The following is a 17244-nucleotide window of genomic DNA, read 5'->3' on the forward strand; positions in this document are numbered from 1 at the left end:
GATAAAATATTTGCAGTGGTGGGGATATTGGAATGCTCTTCTGTTATTAGGAATACTTGTACTAAAAAAAAAAACCAGCACATTTACTAAAATATTTTTCCAAAAAAGATGCATTTATTTTTAATTTTTCAGTAAAATCTTTATTGTAATAAAGAACCAATTGTCTTAATATACAAAAATTTCATGATTTAATGTGACAGATCCAGACATTAAGGATTTGAGGTAATAGGGGAACCAATCCTAACCATATCCAATGTCAAATATTTCTTTCCCTATTTTCCCTCCAGTCTGAATCTACCATGAGATCCAAGGTTTTACAGCTATCAAATCTTTTTTTTTTTAAATCTATTTACACAAAATACCCAGAGGCAATACCTTAAACTTCTGTCTACAGTTTATTAGCAGTCTTCTTACGTTTAAAATATCTTAAAAAGTTTGCCCCTCACAGTATGAACTTGAAAATTTTCAGAGTGGATTAAATCAATATATAGTTATCTCACTGTTTATTTAATGTTTTATATGTCCTTTAAATGTCACAGTTTAAATAACAATAAGGGTTTGATTAAATACCATATAAATTGTAAAAGTGTAATAATGTATCTACAATTATGTATTATAACATAATTAAATTAATCCAAAATTAAATGTCTGTATACTCTCCTTACAAGTAAGCTAATTCATACTTTACATGCTCTATTTATTTTCTTTTTTTAATCAGAAAAATTACTCTTTTTCAATTCACAAGTTCACTTTTAAATAGGTTTGGCCTAAATAACAAAATAACATATACTGAGAATAAAGGTAGTAACACATATTTTTAATTCTATATTTAAAAAATAATCTATACTTCTAAACATAACATTAATAAGTGTAACATTAAGAAAATAATCCAATTTTACTCCACAAAAACTAACTTATTAAATTATTTGTGTAACATTAGAAGTTTTTTTTTAATATAAATAAGAAATATATGTTGCTTATCTTTTTTAATCAGTATATATATATATATAAATAAACAAGAGACAAAAACAAACAGAACCGTCAGTTCATTGTAGAGGGAATAAATATATGTCAAAAGAACATTAAAACAGTATGATTGTTCTGCATATTTTATAGTCTACATTTGCTCTACCACTTACTAAATATACCAAAAGTTAACTTATAAAATCTTATCAAAACACACTTTCACACATAATTACCTAGTGTTTGTAAATGATAAAACATAAGATTACAAATTACATGCCTAACTTACATTTAGATAAACTGCACTGCAAATCTTTCATGCGCTCAATGCAAATTTTCTGTTAAATTTTATAATTGTGCATTTATTAACTTACCGAAGAACGATCTATTCCTCAACTAAAATTACTACTTCAATAAAAATAATGTTATAATAATAAGTACATTCACCTGCAGGCCTATGACCGGCTAGATTGTTTATATCAACAAATTAGACTTTGACCTATTGATTTCTTCCCTTTACTTAAGATTTGGTGGGAAATTTAAAATATCAAGATTAATGATTATTAGAGAATACCTTTTGTTAAATCTCTAATTATTTTCTTTATTCATTTTATAAGTACATTCTGAAGTTGAGGTTGAAAGCAATATAGGTGGCAATTTGTCTGAAGGCTCATAAAGTTGGACCAAGAACATACATGTATATATTGTTCCCAGGTTGGACATTTTGAAATTCTATGATAAATTAGACATCAGGCTTAACAGTATTGCTTAAAGGAGAATATGTAATAATACTTAAGTTATCTAATTAATGTCAAATGCAATATTTTACTAGAACTTAATCATAAAGATAAAAAAAACTTGAAATTTTTCTCAGCATGTCGATCTGTATAATTTTTTTATTTTTAGGAGGAAAAGTTTCTACCAAGATACATCACAGTGAGTTCTGATTATAATCAGGAAGCTCTTCTTTCAAAATGTATATAATTAATGTACAACTGTATAAATGACTTTCTGTATTTATTAAAGACACTGCCAATAATTGCTCTGAAAATGTTGGAAAACATATTTGTATATTATTGTTATATCTATATCTATATATACGTGTATTATCAATACCACGTTTACTTCGTCATGTTTATGCTATTAATGACCTCATGCTACACATGTATCTGTGTCTAAGTCAGGTGTTCAAATAAAATCTAGAAATCTTGAATATTGTTACTAACCTGTGTGTCTTAGTCCTAATCTTTAAATATGTTTTGTTGTGTCGATTCCATTTTAATTAAGACTTAAATTTAGATTGTTTATATTAAATGTGGTAATTTATTTGTATTATAGGTAGAATGGGATTATTGCACAATCTAGAAATTGCCATTCAGTCAATTTCATAATGGAATCAAATTTTGAACCAGAACTCAATTTATTCATGATTCTTTTCAGTGGCAGATCCAGGGGGAGGGTTCCTGGGGTTGGAACCCCCCCCCCCTCCTTTTTTTTTGGACGATCAATATATTTGAATGGGGAAATATAGTTGGAACCCCCCCCCCCTTTTTTGTCCTGGGTTGGGACACACCCCTTTTTTTAAATGGCTGGATCCGCCCCTCCTTGTTCGTGGTGTAACGATGTAATGAAAAAGCTATAAACTGGCTATTATTTGAACATGGAATTATTTTTAATTATGGAATTTGCATAATTTTTTTTGTTTATAAAATTTTTAATAAATTAATTCCATGTTTATTTGGTAATTTGATCTTTTGAGCGGTTAATATCATTTTCCATACAATTTATTTTGGTTAAATAGTGTTGTGTGCGGCACAGTACATTCCATTGAAAATATACTATTTTCCTTGTAATAGAAAGTGTTGTGCACAGCACAGAACATTTCAGTACAGAATAAACATGGAATTTATCAAAAATTTAAATAACATAATTAAAAATAATTCCAAGTTCAAATAATAGCCTGTTTATACCAATTCATCTCAGCAAACCCAATTTTTGTGTATGTATTTCTACTTATATAATGGTTTTATTAGACCTAATAATAATTCTATAAAGGATAGATAACTCTGAGATTTAAAAGTATAGATTATTGGGTTCACTTCACATTGATATTGTAAATTATAAGCAGCTTTAACACCTAAAAAGCTCAACATTGTGTCGAGAGGCTGATATTTTACGATATCTATATGAAGAAATTAAGATTATCTGTTTATCCTTCTAGTACTGGTCTCTTTCCCCTCCTTAAGACAGTTTTACGCTTGGTGAAAGCAAGCTTGATAACATCTCCTTACACATTGTGACGTCACTGATAATATATAGCAGGACAAGAGTGCACTGTATGAAATGTCTTGTCTGTTTTGCAGACAATTGGTATTACATTAAAAGTCTAAAAGATAAAAGTTTTTCTACAAGTTTCACATAAACTTAAACATTTTTAAAGATCCAGGCAACAATGAGGTCAATGTAAGATAAATCCCGTCAGACAAACATTTAAACCTTACAATTATTCCATACACCAAATATAGTTTACCAATTAATTATGGTACCGGTAATTGAAAATCAGACCAAAACACCAAAACTTAACATTGCATGATCAATAAATCATGACAATGAGGACAATGTAAGATAAATTTGACCAGGAAAAAAGCAGCTTAATTTAATTTATTTTTTTTAATTTAATAAAAAAAACAGGTGCTCCGCAGAGGTCGAATCCTGAACAGTTGGGGCAAGTATGGACACAACATTCAAGCTTGATACAGCCCTGCATTTGGATTGTGATCAAATTTTTGACATAATTTGAGTTTCTGATACAAAACAAATGTCAAGATCTTACAAATCTATTGCGAATATTGTGCAATTAAAGATTTCTTCTTCAAACTTTTAAAAAAAATTGAAATTTGAGAAATTTGGAAAAAAAATTGAAAACTTGTACCCCTCCCCCTTTTTTTTGCAATTAGTCCAAAACCTGACATTTCATAAATACATAATTTACAAGTAGTGTAAGGGAGGTAAATCCAGCATACCCAACATTGTATGTTAAATGTTTTTGAGGTACCTCCCATACACTGCTTTTAAATTGTCTTAATTGTCCATTGACCAAAAAACCTAATTTTTCCCCATTTTTTGCCCCTAATTCCAAAACATTTTGAGCCATAAACCCCAAAGTCAATACTAACCATCCCTTCATGGTATGGAAACTTGTGGTATAATTTCAGAGAGATTCATACACTTAAACACAAGTTATTGTTTGAAAACTACAAAAATGCTTATTTTGGGCCCCCTTTTTGGCCCCTTTTTCCTAAACCTTTGGGACCATAACCCCCAAAATCAATCCAAACCTTTAACCTGTGGTATTAAACATTGTGGTACAATTTCAGAGCAATGAAATACTATTACACAAGTTGTTATCCTGAAAACAGAAACATACTTGTTTTGGGCCCCTAATTCCAGAACGGTTTGGACCATTATCCCCAAAAGAAATCCCAACCTTCCTTTTGAGGTATTAAACCTTTTTATAAAATTTCATAGAGATCCATTCACTTAAACTAAAGTAATTGTCCGGACACCAAATGTGTCTTTGGTTGACATAGACGACGACATCATACCATTATACGAACGCAAAATTTGTTTGTTGTCGTATAAAAAATTATATATTTTACACTTCACATATTCTCTGTATAATATAATTCATTTTATCTTATTTTATGTTTCTACTTACATTTCATATCCAATATATGCAATTTAATTCTCAGTTTAGATATTGAGTGACATGATTTACTCTGTTAACTAATTTGTGACCACTAACTTATTAATAAATGTATATTCTTAATTATCATAATAAGTTTATCATTTCACATTTATTCTGCCAAACTCTAAAAACAATTTAATCTTGGTAAGACAACAATATCACTCAAATTGAGCTTTGTTTGTTAGGTATGTTTATTATTGTCTTTTTTAACTTTGTATAAATACTTGCTGATAATTTTCATGAATTAGATTTGGACTTTACACTGAACTCATAAGAGTATTCCATTCTGAATTATTGAATTATTCATCACATATTTCAGAGTTTCAAGAGTTTTTGATCACAGTTTCAGTCCTAGAGTTGTCATTAACACTCATACCACATCTTCTTATATCTATGTAGATCTTACAAGCAATCCATACATCAACTATAGCTGACATTTTGTTTATAGTACCTGAACAACAGAATAAAACACAAAACTAGACCATTGACCAATGAACCATGAAAATGAGGTCAATGTCAGATGAAATCCATCAGACATACAGTTAGTTACCCTTTACAAGCATTCCATACACCAAGTATAGTTGAACAACTCCTTATAATACTTGAACAACAGACGTAATCACATAACTTTTACCTTGGTCACTGATCCATGAAATGAGGTAGAGGTCTGGTGAACCCTGCCTGACTGACATGTAGATGGTGCAAGTAACTCATATACCAAATGTAATAAGTGAGAAATTCACATGACAAAGAAATTGGAAATTTTTTTCAAGCAGTCACTGAACCGTGAAATGTGGTGAAGGATAATGGACATATGAAGGACGGAAACTTCACAACATAAGGAATCTGAATACAAGGAATGAAGCATCCAGGTCTTCTACCGTCTGAAATAATGTATAAAGCTTACTACAGATACAACACCTTCTGAAATAATGTATAATACTGAGGGAAAGTTAACTGTTTAATGCTTTCTATATATGACTAAATCTTCGGAAAACAGTAAACTTTCCCCCTAATTTGCACCATTTATATATTTCATTTTACTTCTTTAGGGATGTCCTACTACAGAGAAGGTATCCGGTCGAAAAAATTTATGAGCTCTGAGAGTCAAAAGTTGGTAATATGAATATGGTCTATTCTGTTACTTTAATCATAGGAAAGACAATAATAAGAATTGATCTAATGATCAGATACCTTGCCATAACAAAACAATAAACTGTTACAGGAAATACAGGGGGTGCTTGAAAAGTTAATCACTCATTCCTGGCAGTGTTTGGTTCTTTTTTATTACTGATTTTACATTCAAATTCATTCAAAACTTTAATGAACAGCTAGAAAAGAAATGTGTAAGCTGTTTCACCCAGGTGGTTGAATGACCAAGTTTCATAGTTAAGATGTGTAAGTTTTGGTTTGCGTTTATATATAATTGCTTGTCACCTTGTGTATATTTTGTCAAGTGTCGTCCTTTCAGGTTTTGATTACCCAAGATTATCTCCCTTTTTAGCGTCCAAATCTTTTGGTAGAGTGTGTATCTAATGAAGATAATTTCAGAAAACATGTGATGTAAACATTGAAATTGGTATGTCATACCATTATATTGCAAATGAGCTGTTTGGAAAACATGGCTTAAAAAATCTTATTTTATTTATAGAGATATGTTTTTGAAATGCACCAGTCCAAAAATCTTTAATCTGGACAAGGGGAGATAATTTCTAAAATTTATATATAAAATGCAATTCAGTCAATAATCAAAACTTGAAATATTGTGAATAAACAATGGGTTTGATCTGGAAAGTACTCTCTGCAAAAATTGAATTATTCATAATGAAAATTAAATTTATCAATATCCAAATCAAGAAATTTATTCAGCAAAGAATGATATCAACAAAAATGGTAATTTTTGAAATCTCAAGAAGAGATTTTATATGAATTTATAGGGTTAAATATACTTACCATGAAATTACATTTATATTATATAGAATATGTTTGCTTTCACAACATGTTCTCATCGCAATTAACTAGGTGATTAAAAATTACATCCATGAGATGTACTCACCTACGTCATAGTTCACCTGTGTAACATACACTAGCTTTAGTTTTAATTTGTCGTTTAATTGAATAATTTCAATTAAGTGAACAAAAAACTGAATTTATTCCAGGGGTGGTGGTGGATTGTGGTAAGTATATTTAACCCTATAAATTCATATAAAATCTCTTCTTGAGATTTCAAAAATTACCATTTTATATGAATTTGGTTAAATATACTTACCATGAAATTACATTTATATTATATAGAATATTTACTGATTAACAAGCAGTATTTCATTTGGTGGAGGATAAATTCTCTCACACACATACAATTTCAACATATAAAAAATTATGTGAAATTTTTTAAAAAGTAACTCCATTAAATTTTGTAAATACGGATATTAGTAAAAACCGAAATTACTGAATTTATTATACAATGAAGCTATGCTGCATAACTATATGTATCAATGGCAAACTTTGCAGATTGTATAAATACAAGTATGCAAAATTAATAGACTTGATGTAGAGTTGTCTCAATGGCACTCACATGTATATATATACCCCATCTTTCTATATCTGATGAATAAATAATCTGCAGGTCAGTATAGAAATAATTATATTAAAGCTCCTTCATTATGAGCTAAATGTGTTGTAATATTTATGCAACAGTAAATAAGCATTTATTTCTGAATAGGTTGTTCTTGTTGCTTGTACAAATCGACAAGAAGTAATCCAACCTTAATTTCATTACTTTCCACTTTGAAACTTAAGTTTATTTGGAAACATTATTACCTTTCTTTAACTTTCCATTGTTTTCTCTATATTACAGTAATATAATAACAGATAATATATGATTGCTGTCGTCTTTTGATAACCTGATCAATATCACATCTTTCGAAATAAATTCTTTGCTACTTAATTAAAGAATTATAATCAATTAAAATATACTTTGTAAATAGGTGTCCTTAATACAATCAAAGTTTATTAAAGACTCAAACCAAAGTTGTTTCATGATTATGCTAAATCTGGATTAATCTTTAAACTTTTTTTAAAGTTATAGTCCCTGAGAATTTGCTTCTCTGCTAGATATACTACTTTTAATATTTTATAGATTTAGAATAAAATATTTTCATCAAGAGAAGTCTTGTAATATTGTATAATGACAATTCTCTAAACTGACTAAATTTTAAAAATCTGATAAAATTTCTATGAGTGGTAGAACCTTTGAATACAATGTCTACCATTTCAACCATGAACAATATTTTTGTTTTGTATTGGACTACTCAAGTGTAAAAATACAGAAATGGACAAATCAGTGGAAAAGTTTCAGTATACATGTTTCCATTGATATACTGCTTCCACAGAACATTTGGATGTTGAGCTGAATTAAAGCCATGATTGTTGTCCTTATAAGTCCAAAAAGAATGCTAACAGATGATTTTCTCCAGCTATGAAAAATCTGTCTAAAATAAAATGTTTTGATATTTCTAATTAACATTTCACAGCGGTTAACTTTCTAGAATACCTTGCCATGTACAGTTCCAAATTTAAAGAAACAAAAATTTGACATAATGAACAACTCTTGTATGTTGCTCTTGACAATTGTTTATATTAATTTCAGAAATTATTTCGCTATCAGAAATACTAAAATGCAACTTGTCAAATATAGTTCTATAGTTGTATTTAAAGAAAAAAACACTTGTTTGGCAATATGGAAAACACTTGTACTAACTTGCAGTATCCTTAAGTGTTCTTAGTTATTTCAGAAATGGTTTCACTATCAAAAATGCTCATTTTATTTCTGTCTTTCACCTCATCTGAATCCTATACATTCTGATATGATTCAATATATATCAACCAAACAGCTTTTGGTAGTATTTTGTGACTTCAACCCAGTCATTTGGTTAACTTAATCACTCAGAAGAATTTTGCATTTGTCCCCAGATTTGGCAAAAACAAAATTAATGTGATTTAAATAATCACATCTTTCAAAACCAATATTGAATCAAAATTCAAAGTAATTGTTTAAAATAAACACATTTCAATTTTGTGTAGCATATTCTTGCATAAGATACTAACTCTATGCTATATATTTATATTATTCTGGCTGGTAATATGGAAATTGAAAAGTGAATAATTACCATCAATTCCGAGGTTAAAATCACATGCATTCGGAAAACCTTCCTGCATATAGATAATACACAACTTGACTTTGACCAGACTAGATTTTTGTAACTTTATGCTTATAATGAGCAAAAATAAAAATAAACAGTGACATTTTAATATTTAGGTATAATATTAAGAAAATGTCTCGCATTTGATTTGATATAATCATGGAATTATCATACTATATTTTACTTCCATGTACTATTCTTAGACTATTGAAAGCTATTTGCTAACTATTAATCAGTCTTTTAAATAAATTGCTTTTCCTACATTTTGCTGTTAGATTAACTGCTTCTACACTGGTGCTAAAAATTTGAGAACCAATTGAAATGTATATATGTTATATGTTTATATTGGTACATCATGTGTTACTCCAAAAAAAAAAAATCTTCTTTTTTTCTGCATCTCGTAAAGACTGACTAAATAAAAGGTTTATATAAAGAGCTGTATAATAGATAGTTTCAAATCTTGAGAACTACTTCAATTTCCTAGACCATGTCTAGCATTTTAAATAAATCCTGCATCCACAATGCTTTAAATCTTATTTATTTATTTACCAATATTTTACTAATTTTTTTTTTTACAAGATCTAAATTAATGATAATCTTGTTTCTATAAATCAGCATATTTGAGTCCTCTATACTTCAGAATTCTGAATCAATATTTAACTCTAGGAAAAACAATGTGTAGCCATTGCATAAACTGTTGGGTTCTACCAATCTCACATTAAGAATAAAACAGACCCAATGAATGAATCCTTATAGCAGAAACTTGCCCATCTGTTGGCATTGCTTAGAAAACTTAAGATGTAAATTAAGGCATAATTTTCTATCTTTAAAAGAGCATCCAAACTCATTTGCTTTCATGATTGGAAGATATATGTATAATTTGACAGTGATTCCCATATAGTGCGGGTAAGATAGTCTCTTAAGTCTTACGTTATCACCTCTTTTTTGTGTACTCAAAACAAAACAGAATTAGTACATATTATATTTAATAAATGCATTGGCAATGTACACTCTGAATTATGTAATCCATATATAAGCCATTACCTTGAATGAGTCTTTGTGAAATGCATCATGGCATCCCCTAAACTCTTTATTCAATAGACAATCTAATGTTTACATAAAAACATATAAAAGCCTTTGTTTCCTTACTGCCGACAAAAACAAACAATTGGTTATAGCAGTTCATACTTATAATATTCATGTTCTTCTTGTCATAAGTAAACTGACCATGAAATTTAATATTAGTAAAAAGAGTTGTCACAAGCTATCAACTGTATTTAGAACAGTGCTCCATTCTTACTGTCTCCATGTCTGTTAGCTCATTGGAGAATTATTTATCAGTAAAAAAATAATTAAATATTTACAGCAATTTGCTGTTCTGGAAAAATATTTCAGGCTTCTAAGAATTACTGTCCTGATTTAAACTGGACATATTTAAAAGAAGTATGTATTGGTATGCTTAAACTACAATCACATTTGTATTGTACTAGATAACAATGTATTATTTTAGTGTCTTTAATATCTGTCTTGACTATTTCCCGACACTTGCTCTAAACTGTTGGTTCATCACAAAAAACAATGTGCAACCAAATATTAGCTATGCTTGTGTTGTTTTAAAATATAATAAAAGTAGACATAATGTTCCCTGGGTGGAAGGATGTCTAGAAAAGTCAGATAGACCTGGACTTAAATTCACTAGTCTGATTCTAATTTATTTTATTTGCAACAATCATCCACATGCAATTCTATGCTCCATAAATATCAATGTGCAATCAATAAATAGTTATGATTTAATTTTATGTAAGATATCAAATCTGTATTTTATTAGAATGAATGCAACTTATAGATTCTAAATCATGCATGTTGTTCTAGTTCCTATGTTTCCTGTATGAAACATGTCAACATTAATCAAATAGACTTGGGCAAAATCCCTATTCTATTTTAAGTCTATAGTGATCCATTGAGCACGTTTTATTTTCAATAAATATGGTTTATGTTCCCTGAATGGAAGGTTAACCAAATAAACATCATCAGTTGTGGGCAAAATCCCTATTCTGATTGTGATGTATTTATCAACTGTTAAAACAGTATCACTGTTGGTCTACGCTCCCTGTATGGAACGTTTTCCAAATAAAACAATCAGAAATGGGCAGATTCCCTTTTCTGATTGAAATTTATTGAACCAATTGAGGTTCTAGTCACAATAGTGGTATACGCTCCCATACGGACGTTATCCACATTAAAATAATCAGATCTGGTCAAAATACCTATTCTGATTTAAAAGTTATAAATGTGTTTACACAGTCTCGTGTACCAGGTGTACACGTAACAGACTGCAAATTGTAAACAATCGAACCAATTGAGGTTCTAGTGACAATAGTGGTATACGCTCCCATACGGACGTTTTCCACATGAAAAACAATCAGATCTGGTCAAAATACCTATTCTGATTTTAATATAGTGATGTGTTTACACAGTCTCGTGTACAGACTGCAAAATGTAAACAATCGACTTTATCCAAACTTTACACTCGACCCGTTTCGTAGCATTGCTCTAATGCAGTGAAAAATCCGGTCAGCTGAGCGTGAAAAAAAAAAAATAAACATCCGTTTAAATATATATTTTTTTAAAAACGTAGCACTCACATTACATGTCCGATTTTGACAGCTAAATTCTGCCTTTCCTCGGACCCGATTTAATGTTTGAAAATGGCGGCTAAACAAAGGTCATTTTCTATGTCGTCGTATTTCCAGACTCGTAAGCTGTAAAAATGACGAAAACGTGCATATCAGAAACTTGACAGAAGCGCTGTATTCTGATTCACATTAAATTAATCGTATACCGATATTCCGAAAACAAATAATGTCTTTATAAAACATAAGGATTTTCAACAGTAAACTGTTAAAAATCCTTGCCGACGAGAAACATGCGTTCTCTTGAACGCAAAAATTAAAACTAAAGCTAGTGTATGTTACACAGGTGAACTATGACGTAGGTGAGTACATCTCATGGATGTAATTTTTAATCACCTAGTTAATTGCGATGAGAACATGTTGTGAAAGCAAACATATTCTATATAATATAAATGTAATTTCATGGTAAGTATATTTAACCAAATTCATATAAAATATAATACTTATATAAAGAAAATTCAGAAAACAGCATTTTCGTTAAATCAGTTAAGTGATCTATATTTTTAATCAATTTGAGTGAGAGACTCTTCTTGAAAAATAAAGAAAATTTATAGCTATTTTATTCTTTGTCAAAGTTTAAAAAAGGTCAATACTGGAGGACCATTAAATGATTGACATGAAGATTTCATTTTAACTTTTCAACAGGAAAGTCTCAAGGAAATCCAAAGTGTTTTTGGATGTAAATAATTGTTCTTCTGCCATGAAATAACAAACAAATTAAAGTGATCAAAATTAAGTAGGTAAGTTTTTTATTGAATAAATAAATTGTATCATTCAAAAACATCCCTGGGATATGTCACATGTGTTGTATGAAAACATCAGAAATCACCAAGAGGCCCACCTGTACATCTCTCCAGAACAAAACATTTGTCAGATTTAGTTAGGTTCCTTCATCATCAGAGTCCTATTGGTACTTCTAAGGCTCATACAAAAACACTAAAAAAAAGAAAATTAAAGAATTATATTTTAGTCAATGATAATAGGTCATCCTTTGAATGACAAAGAGAGGAGAAGATACCAAATGGATAGTTTATCAATATTTATCTTTTTTCTTGTTGTTTTTTTTTGTATTATCAAGATCTGTTTGGGACTACAAATGTAATATATTTATTAGTGTAATAGACCCAGGAATGATTTGCCAATTCTTTTTTATATCACCACTTGTCATAATTTAGTAAAACACATTATAGAATCAGTTGTAATTTGTTTAAGATATATCCTAATCTCATATTAATTCACTGATAAAGAACAATGTTTTGTTATTTATGTTAAAAAAAAGATATTTCTCTTTAGTTGTAGAAACAAAATTCGTTGCTAACCACTTGCTGACCACACGTCCTACATTTGCAATTAAATTTTTCCTTCAGCTGGTTTCACTTTTCACTTTTTACATTTTAATTTTCATTCAATCACATGTAATAGCAAAAACAACTTGTGTTAATTCTCAACCTATAAACCTGATTTTAGTACAACGGGTTAGCTTTTATTAAATGAAAATAACACAAATCAGCTGAGTGATTACACAATAGCCTTATGAACTAAATCATAGTAAACATTGTCTCAAACTATTGCTGGGTTTCCTGTATTATTAATTTTAAATGTAAATCCAAGGATGTTAAAACTCACTATTACATTTATTTCATTTAATCGTCAAAAGTATTAGCACATGGTTTTTTTGAAAATCTTTTATTAACCTGTGGGACTTGTAAATCACAAGTTGTCTCCCTTCTACTGATTTCAAAAATATGAAGTCAATCAGATGGTGAGTTTTAGCAATTTTCAAAATTTTTGGTGACTTCAATCGTCATTTTACTGGCAAAATTATGCCTGCTCATTATTCCTAAAATAATCTGAAGTGTTTGATCTCTGCTATAAAACGTATCCCTGTAGAGACCTGTTACTACCAGACAAAATTGGTACCAAGGACCTGTCTATACACTGACCTTAACAGAGCATTCTTTAAGAACAATTAATGGAGGGCACATAAGACACTGACTGCTACAAATAACTTACATGTTTGCTTTATGAGATTCTAATTCCAGACTAATTCAGAGCAGATTTTACTGCATTATTTATTTTGTCCTTCTTCGTTCCTGTATCAACGTAACCATCACCATTCTGGAAATATACAAATATTATTGAAAATTGTAAAGGAAATACTTAAACACATTTTAATAGTCCTTGATCTTGAATTTATATAACTTTCAACTAAAAAAAGTCTTTATAACCCATGAAGTTTTTATGTGTCCTTTCTTATAAAAAGTTTTAAAACAAAAACAAACAAAATTTTGTTCAATTCATTCTGCACCAGTTTCTATTAATAAATAAATCAGGGCAACCAATAGCCATAAGCTAAAATGTCCAACTGCTCTGTGTTTAAATTAAAATTATCAAAACATAATCTCTATAATGAAGTTTTCAGAGTTCTAGATAATTCAACCAAAGTATATATTCATTTTGTTACAAGAACATAGAAACAGTATAATCTGCAAATGGACTATCAAGTATGTAACTAAATCAATTGATTTTGTTGAAGTTCATGTATTTGAAGATAGATTTGGTCCTTGCTAACTAAAAGACTGATTATCAACATTTTTCAAGAACACATGACATCTTAGCACTTAATCTAACCTTCTTGCTATGAACAAGTTTTCCAGCAACCTCAACTTCGAAAAAGCCAGTTACACTTGGTGTTCCTTCTCCGGTCTAAAACAATAAACAAAAACATTTTTATTCTTTGTATTGACATCATCAGTTGACAATATAATTATAAAAAGGAATGAAAGCTGATGATCATACCTATTGCAACTTGGTTGACTTATAAATTGTTTTTAAAGTTACATATGCATTACCCAATATAAAATGAATGATTAAGATGTGAATAAGATTATGTAGATTCAGCAAAATGAGTTGAGGGGGGGATGAAATGTATAAAAGGAATGACAGATTCACCCCTCAGGACAAGTCTCACTGCCAGATCTAGCATATGGCAGTCTCCTTTTGGATAAACCAGTTCTTTCATATTATTTAAATGTATCTCTCTAAAGGCAACCTTCACTTTGTAATGCAGCAATAATAAATCTATGTTAAAACTCATTACATTTAAATCCTACCTTTTTAAATTTTCTAATGTCTTTATATCTCCAATGGTTCAAAATGCATAAATCTTTTCAAGATGGGGATAAAGTAAAGTTTTCTTCAATTCCTCTGTCCATATTGTAAATGTAGCTTTGGATATATATACCGGTACTGGTTCATGTCAAAGTCGAGACATTTTCACATGTGATTCAATTTTTGGGATGGCATGTGATATTTCTTTCTTTTTCAAGCAAAACACAAATGGCCCTTTAGTGTAGACCTTCTTGGCTTTTCAAAAATTAAATTCTAATGAGATTCAATGCAATTATCCAATATTCTGGAATATTCAGGAAACTTCTTGATATCTAGCAAAATATTTTATTTGACAGACCTACACTCAGACACAAGCTTGTTAAAAATATGTTAAACCAATGTATTCTAGGCATGTTTTTTTTTATGAAAATGATAATAAATCAACTTCCTAACAAACAAATAAAACTATTTTGTTTTAATGATGAACTTACGATTGCCACCTGGCCGGGATATGATCGCTCAAGCTCCGTCTTTAACTTACGGAACTGCAAAATAAAGCTTAAACATTAATAAAATAGACATACAGAATGAAACACTATCATAATTATTTAAGTATATATATATCTATTTTTCTTCTAGACTTGTAAAATTCACATTCAGAAACCTCTGGATCTTTGTTAGATTTGTATGTTTTTTTTTAATTTTAGCTCAAGTTTAGTGTGATGTCCATTTTCACTAAACTAGTACACATTGTTGTTCATGGTCAAGCTGAAGCCCATCTCTGGTTTAGAGATTTTCTCACTATGTTGAAGACCCATTGGTAGAAAGTAAAAGTATACATGTATGGAAGTAAATAAAAATGTTCAATATTCTTCTGCCAAATATATTATTTCTAAACTACGTATAAATATGAAAAATTAACATCACATATTTGTATATATAAAACTTTGATGGCAATAATTTCATAAAAGTTTAAACAAAACAAATGGCTGTTCGTTGACCTATAATTTCTTAAATCCACATTATTTGGACTATGTTGGAAAGTCATCTCATTTGCAATCATATCACATCTCCTTATTACATATTTCATTTCAGCATTGTAACATTCAACATTCATGAAAAACATAATACAGCATTTACCATTTTCTGTCTCTTAAAAAAAGTGTATTTCATATGATCACTTTTTCATTAAATTAAAATGTTCATATAAAGCAGTTTTACAAAAAAATGTAAAAGTGTAAAATGTTTATAATCATGATAATGTAAGATGTTAAACATCTGTTTAAAGGGAGATAATTATAAATCCCCATGCATTTATAGGACCATAACTATATTAACATTTGAAATACCCTGGTGTCATATCTCTAGTGGTCTGAACTATATAATATATACATGTAGATACAGCACTATGTGGAGCTTGTACTTGGAATAAGACTACTGCGTATGGTGACCTTAAATCTACTTTTTGCTGAATATGAGTTGTGACGCCTTGTAATGCTTTAATTTATCAACATGTAAATTTGTATACCAATACTATTTACTTATATTTACCTTGGGTTCATATCCTCATGCTCCTCTGTAAAAGAGAAAAAATTAAAGAACCTTAGTGAGCACGCTCACATACCCCATGTCCCCACATTGTCATTGGAGAAATTAAATATATATAAGTATAAGAAAAAAAATTGTATAAGAAAAAATATTGAATAATAATTTCCTGTCAATATACATAGTATGTCCTTATTATCTACAAAATTTCATGAAATTCTGTTGTGTGTTTTCAGAGGAGTTGAGATGACAAACTGTTGCAGAATTACATTGAAGCAAATAAGTTCAAAGGGGCATAACTCCTAGAAAAAAAATTGAACCGTAATTTCCTGTCGATATGCACATCTACATAGTATGTCCTTATTATCTGAAAAGGTTTCGTGAAATTCTGTTGTGTGGTTTGAGAGGAGTTGCGATGACAAACTGTTGCAGTAGTACATTAAAGTAAATAAGTTCAAAGGGGTGTAACTCCTAGAAAAAAAATTGAATCACAATTTCCCATCGATATGCACAAATACATAGTATGTCCTTATTATCTGAAAAGGTTTCGTGAAATTCTGTTGTGTGGTTTGAGAGGAGTTGCGATGACAAACTGTTGCAGTAGTACATTAAAATAAATTAAAGAACCTTAGTGAGCACGCTCACATACCCCACGTCCCCACATTGTCATTGGAGAAATTAAATAAGTATAAGAAAAAAAAATTGTATAAGAAAAAATATTGAATAATAATTTCCTGTCAATATACATAGTATGTCCTTATTATCTATAAAATTTCATGAAATTCTGTTGTGTGTTTTCAGAGGAGTTGAGATGACAAACTGTTGCAGAAGTACATTGAAGCAAATAAGTTCAAAGGGGCGTAACTCCTAGAAATAAAATTGAATCGTAATTTCCCACCGATATGCACAACTACATAGTATGTCCTTATTATCTGAAAAGGTTTCATGAAATTCTGTTGTGTAGTTTCAGAGGAGTTGCGAT

General features: G+C 29.6%; 1 protein-coding gene across 4 annotated transcripts in view; it reads right to left on the reverse strand.

Moving 5' to 3' along the window:
• Positions 1–17244, reverse strand: part of LOC143069688 (uncharacterized) — a 46901-nt gene that overhangs the window by 24621 nt on the left and 5036 nt on the right. Inside the window, exons 2-6 of one of the 4 annotated variants that reach the window (XR_012976460.1) lie at positions 16269–16293; positions 15209–15262; positions 14238–14312; positions 13620–13724; positions 12339–12542 (exon numbers count right to left, since the gene is read on the reverse strand). The gene's annotated coding sequence lies outside the window, so the exon portion shown is untranslated. Of the gene's footprint in view, positions 1–1252; positions 1275–1337; positions 1409–12338; positions 12543–13619; positions 13725–14237; positions 14313–15208; positions 15263–16268; positions 16294–17244 lie in introns of those variants that run through there. The other 3 variants (XM_076244448.1, XM_076244449.1, XM_076244450.1) reach the window with 3 other exon arrangements.

This window comes from Mytilus galloprovincialis, chromosome 3 (assembly GCF_965363235.1).
Source record: "Mytilus galloprovincialis chromosome 3, xbMytGall1.hap1.1, whole genome shotgun sequence".
In the NCBI taxonomy this organism is placed as follows: Eukaryota; Metazoa; Mollusca; class Bivalvia; order Mytilida; family Mytilidae; genus Mytilus; species Mytilus galloprovincialis.